At 50.5% G+C, this 5,809-nt stretch overlaps 2 pseudogenes; both read right to left on the bottom strand.

Annotated features, from left to right (window-relative positions):
* Window positions 1-942: 942 nt before the first annotated feature.
* On the bottom strand, window positions 943-1,596 carry LOC119879378 (annotated as a pseudogene).
* Window positions 1,597-3,775: 2,179 nt separating this feature from the next.
* On the bottom strand, window positions 3,776-4,639 carry LOC119879379 (annotated as a pseudogene).
* Window positions 4,640-5,809: the final 1,170 nt, after the last annotated feature.

The following is a 5,809-nucleotide window of genomic DNA, read 5'->3' as shown; positions in this document are numbered from 1 at the left end:
ATTATTCAGCTACCATTAAAGAGCCTTTTCTAAAAGCTGAATATCTGGTACAGTCTTTGCTTGCTAAAAATATTTTCCTTCAGATGGCAGAAGCGCAATGAGGTGAATTACTATTTTTGGACTTAATTTTAATCAATATGGAAGAACTAGTTGGAAATGTGGATGTGAGAAAAATGCTTCTTTTTAATTCTTTTTTTTTTTAAGTTAATTTCAGAGTTTTATTGTATTGCACTAAGGAACAGCAGGACGGTTATACAATGTTCTCTCTCATTCAATTTTGAAATCTAAAGTACTTGCAAATTCTTAAGAATACCTTTACCACCAAATTAGAACAGTAAGTATAATAACCAATTTCTTAATAAGTAATGTCTTACAAATTAAAACACATTTAAAATAACTTTAAATGCATTCTTCACAAGTAATTCAGCATATATTTTTTTTTATCTTGTTCACTTATGCTTAAGAATTAAAGCAAGTAGATTACTCTGATTGCAATATGGGAAATCTCTCATTCATGCATATACAGGGATAATATTCAAGTTGAAGGGGAAAATCCCACTCTTCTTATTTTGTAAATGTGTCCATATATAATCACATACATGATAAATAAGGAAACCCATGAAGTTTCCAAGTCAGATATATATTTTCAGTCATCAGAAGCACCTGATATCTACAGCTAATTTATAATTAGATGGCATTTCAATAAGCCAAAATGAGCCCTACAAGTTCCTATATATAACAAAAGCTTCCAATGGACTAAGGATAGTCAATAATTAATGCAATCATTCATGGGATTATGGCTGTTCCTTAAGGAGTACAAGTTCAAACCTGTCAACACCAGAGGTAATCATTTTATATTAATTTATACGTAATTCCATTTAAATTCTTTATCCGAGTATAACATATGAAAACAGTCTTTCCACAAGCAAAAAATGTGGAAACATTTAAAAAATAAGGAGTCTTTTTAAAGTAACTGATCAGATTCCATAGTCTACTCTTGGAAACAGGATCTTGCTGGATAGAATCCCTTCATTTGGTGGCTTTTTGCATGCACTTACTGGACCAATTCTTCTGTGTGTTGTTCTAAGAGCTCACCAAAACATAGATCATGCCGTATAGGTAGTAAAAAAATGCTAGAAGATAAAAAGCTAATTTTCACCAGCCTTCTTTCTGACAATACGCTAAAATGTCTGCATTCATGATGGTTGTAGGGTCATAGAGTCCTGGTCCACTCATCACTGGTCTACTCATACCTCCAAATAGGATACGCCAAGAGGGGCATATTGAGACCCAGTGTAAGCCACTCTGCTGCACAAAGAAACATGACACAGAAGAAAGCACAGATGAGGTACTCGGGAAGTACAAGAGGATTCAGGGTATTACACTGGTCTATAGGATTCTTGTAATCAGTCTTCAGTTCATCAAATGCAATAATGTGCCAGATGGCGAAGAAGATGAGCGCGGCGGTGAGCAGCAGCGCCAGCATGTAGCAGAAGCCGCGAAGGTGACCGCCGTGGCCCGGAGAGGAGCAGGGAGCGGCACCGCTGCCAGCGGAGAAAGGCGGCGCAGGGCCCTCTGGTAAAACCATTCACTTCCCCCGGCCGCAGCCACGACCGCTTCGGCGCCCGCCCCCTTTTTAATTCTTAAATGTAGCATAAGAGAACTTGTATGTAGATTCTGACAGATTCTTTAAGAAAATTCACTTTAAGGAAAACTCAGAAAGATCAAATAGAATACTATATTTGGAGACTCAAATAAATGACACGACAGTAGAATCTTAAATGCAAAATTTTGACTCCACGCATTAAGGATGGTATCAGTGAAATAAAGAATTCAGTTTCCTAAAATGGTCAACAGCACCCTTCCTGCACCCAAGAAAGGGGAGAGTTGGGATCCCTGGGTGGCGCAGCGGTTTGGCGCCTGCCTTTGGCCCGGGGCACGATCCTGGAGACCCGGGATCGAATCCCACGTCGGGCTCCCGGTGCATGGAGCCTGCTTCTCCCTCTGTCTCTCTCTCTCTCTTGTGTGACTATCATAAATAAATAAAAATTAAAAAAGAAAGAAAGAAAGGGGAGAGTCCTATAAGGATGCAGTGCCACCTTCCAGGAGGTAACATATATCCTAGGTCAACATCCATTATATAGTCCTGTGTCTCCATTAAGTAGAATACACAAATCTGAAAATGCAGGAGTGGTTCAGCAGCATTATTCCCTTTGACTCACTTAGAAAATGTGTGCTTCTCATCCCTGAATTTGAGGCTCTGTGGATTCTAGGTCCTAGTTCCCAGGGGAACCCAGGGTGCTATTTCAAGAGTTCAGTATTTGAGGAAAGATGTTGCCATACTGGCAGGGGTAAGTGACCTTCTCACAGGAGGAGATAGGGCTTCTCCGCTGTTACATGATGAGCCAAGGAGGAAATGTTGGGTACCTAGGGCATCCAATGCTACACCCCTTCCCAATTTTGATAGTTAACTGCTAAGAGCAGCACCATAATCTGAGAAGGATTGGTTGACCAGGAACTCTTACAACTCAGAGATGAGCATCTAGCTTGTAATATTTCATAAGCCACCTAGACCAGAAGAGATGTTGGATAAGGATGCAAGAAACCTAGAATGGGTAGTTCAGGAAGGAGATTAGGTTGTAACTTGAAGACAGCTTTCGTGGCAGGAGCCACCCCCCCCCCGTTTTTTTGCATGGCACAAATAAATAATCTTTAATTTCAATAAATAGCTCCCCATTGCCAGACAATAGGCTGTGGGAACGATACAGAAGCATCCAACAGGGAAAGATCTATTCTAACTACACTAATTCCTTAGCACGAGAAAAATGACTTTGGGTCACACACAAACACAGAGAGATGCTCAGAGTATGACAAAGGAAGGAGTCATCTTGGATGGGAGTGTGGTGGCATTTTAATCCATGTAGCTGTCCTTTGCAGGTCTTCTGGGTGCCACAATCACCACGAATCGGTCAAATAAGGTTACTTTTGCTCTATCATATTCTGTTTACTTGATATCCGCACATGCTGTTACTGAAGGTGGGGTCTTGACAGACAGGAGGACACTGGGTGAGATTTCACTGGGAGAGGCAGAGAGAAGGGAGGGCGGAGGGCTGAGGTCCCGCAGAGCGCCTTGCTCACCAGGAGGACACACAGGGACACACACGTGTTCACCTGCGAGGGCACACACAGAACGTTCACATACTACCCACAGGGGGTCCTTAGGAGTAGGAACATGAGGACAAGTTCAGTGAAGCCAGGGAAGTTTCTTACACCGGCATATTTTTGGGTGCCACTTGGTTTCTTCAGAGTCTAATCTATCACGTCTACTAAAGAGAAGACAAAGTACTTACATTTTGGGAGAAAGGTATCAGGTTTGAAGAACCCCAGGGAACAGCAGGCTGTTCAGAAGCCACCCAGTCAGCAGCTGTGCATTCTGGGTGTGGGGGTCGGGCCTCCCGCACACCGGCCAAGCTCTTAGAGAATTTCATCTCAATGGAGGCTGGCACCCTTGGGGAGGCCTGAGGGTTGAAAGTGCATTTGGGGGTAGGGGTATCAACAGGAGCAAGCACTGCCAGTAAGTCTCACAGCAGAGTCCACTCCGCTCGTGACATACAGATGGGGTTTCCAGAAAGTTCTCAGGCTTTGCTCATTGAGGGCAACCATTTTGTGTTCAACAGTCAGCCTCCTCTCAGTTCTGAGAGGATTTGTGTATGTGTGTTTCCGTTGTGGATATAATAGGCACATGACACATTTTTTTCTGTCTTAATTTTCTTCCTTTTTTTTTTCCCCTCCAACAAATGAAAGCTGCTTTCCCTGCAGCCCTCAGGTCACCTCCAGCGAGGCGGGAGACACGCGGTCACACTCAGCCGGGGACCTCGGGCTGTGCCACTGCTCCACTGCCGTGCGGTGAGTGTTGAGCACCCGCTGCCAGTGGTTGGATTCAGAGGGGCCCGAGGAGTACTGGCCGATGACAATTCTTCCAATGAAGTCACTGCTGCTTGGCATGTTGTGGCCAACACTGTACACACTAAGCTGGCATTTTCAAGTTCTTCTTGGGGAACTTTGAAGCTGAAGGATTCATTGTAAAAGGGATCGAGTGTGCCTCTTAAGAAGGATGTCTTCTTTGTTTTCACAAGCTTGAGTCCATGTACCAGCTGGATTGTCACAAAGGGGTCTGAACCTTGGGTCACATCGGTTTGAAGAAGCTGCTTGGCTCGAATGACATCCACATTCAGCGTCCCAGCACTGGGGAGATAATTCAGTGACAGAAGCAGCTCCCCCAGCTCCACTTCATTCTGAGAGCCGGGGACCAGCGCCTTCCACCAATGCCCGCCTTTCATCAGGTCAACCTCGCACAGAGGCACCGACACCTTCCCAATGACACGATGGCGGGAAAACTTCTCAAAATCCACCACGGTTGGCAGCAGGGTCCTCCTCTGAGCTTGGAGGAGGGGGATCTCGAAGGTGTAAGGCTCCTCACAGGCTTCTGGGTCTTGCGTTTGGCCCCCGTCTGCTTAGAGTTGCTCTGGTCTGGCAGGAGACGGATCTGGACACAGGGGTTCCATGGGCCCTGTCCCGTCCCGGCGCCAGCCGTCCTGGGGCACGGGCGGGGCGGGTCCCTGGCCTCCGTCCCCCGGCGTCAGGCGGCGGTGGCAGGTGGCACCGGGAGCTGAGCGCAGCACGCCCCGCTGGCCCCCGGCGGGGCCTCCCGGACTGTTAGCCCGCGTGGTCGCGCTGGAGTGGGGCGCGCAGCTGGGGCCGAGCGCTCTGGAGCAGTGCCTGGGCCGGGTCCGCCTGAGCCCCGCGGCCGGATGGCTCCTTTTTGGCACTGAGAACACCAAACTCCACGGCTTTCATGCCAGGAAGTGGGGAGCCGGGTCGTCTGGACTCGAGACTTGGACCCTCCGGGTCAGGCTGCGCAGCCTGAGATGTGTCTGAGGACGAGCCTCCGCGTGCGATCTGGGGAGTTGGTCCGAGCGGTCAGAGGGGCTTTCCCGGCTGTGTGGACGAGTCCCCGTCCTGGTCACGCTCCGGCGGGCCGTCCTGGAGGTCCGCCACCTCCCCCTCGCGCTCAGCCGCCGGGGCGTGCCCTCCCCGCAGGGGCCGGGGGCGGGAGCCAGGGGGGAGGAAGGAGGAGGCAGCCGGGCGGCCCCAGACCGGAGCGGCGGGCTCAGGAGCGGCGCCCGCCCCTCCGCCGGCCGCGCGGTCCTGGCCCTTCCCGTCCCCCTTCCCCTTCCCCGCGCTCCGGCTCCCGGGTTCGGGCGCTGGAGCCGGGGCGGCCGCGGGGCTGGAGGCGGCGGGGGGGGCGGGGCGGGCCGGGGCGGGGGGAGCGGGGCGGCGCCCGGCGGCGGCACCTGCCGAGCAGGAGCTAGTTCCTCTTAACCTACCTCGTTAAAGACCTTTCCAGGGGAGAGACCAAACCACTCTGGGAGCGCTTCTCCCAGGGGGTGGACTTCGCATACGAAGCCCGCAGGCTCAGGAGACCTCCGGTAGCCGTAGTGGCGGTGGCGGGTGCCGCAGGGCAGACGCCCTCCTTGGCTTAGCTGCCAGCAGTGTGGGCCGCTGCTTACTCCCGTCTGATTCCCTGCACGCGCGATCCAGGGTAGAACAGGCTGGCTCTCGCACCCCAACCCAGCACAACCCCGTGGCCCCCTCCAGAGCACCCTGTGGGACCAAGGAGCGACCGGATCACAGTGCACTCTTCCCACTGTAGGAACTGCTATTCTCCCTTCTACAGGCCTGAGTCCTGAGAGTGTTCTCCGCTGAGCCGCCCGCATGCAAGTCTCCTTCTCAGAGGCTGTTCTCCAGA

The sequence above is a fragment of the Canis lupus genome, unplaced genomic scaffold, assembly GCF_011100685.1.
Source record: "Canis lupus familiaris isolate Mischka breed German Shepherd unplaced genomic scaffold, alternate assembly UU_Cfam_GSD_1.0 chrUn_S707H870, whole genome shotgun sequence".
In the NCBI taxonomy this organism is placed as follows: Eukaryota; Metazoa; Chordata; class Mammalia; order Carnivora; family Canidae; genus Canis; species Canis lupus.
Note: the sequence above shows the minus strand (reverse complement) of the source record. Positions and strands in the feature narration are given on the sequence as shown.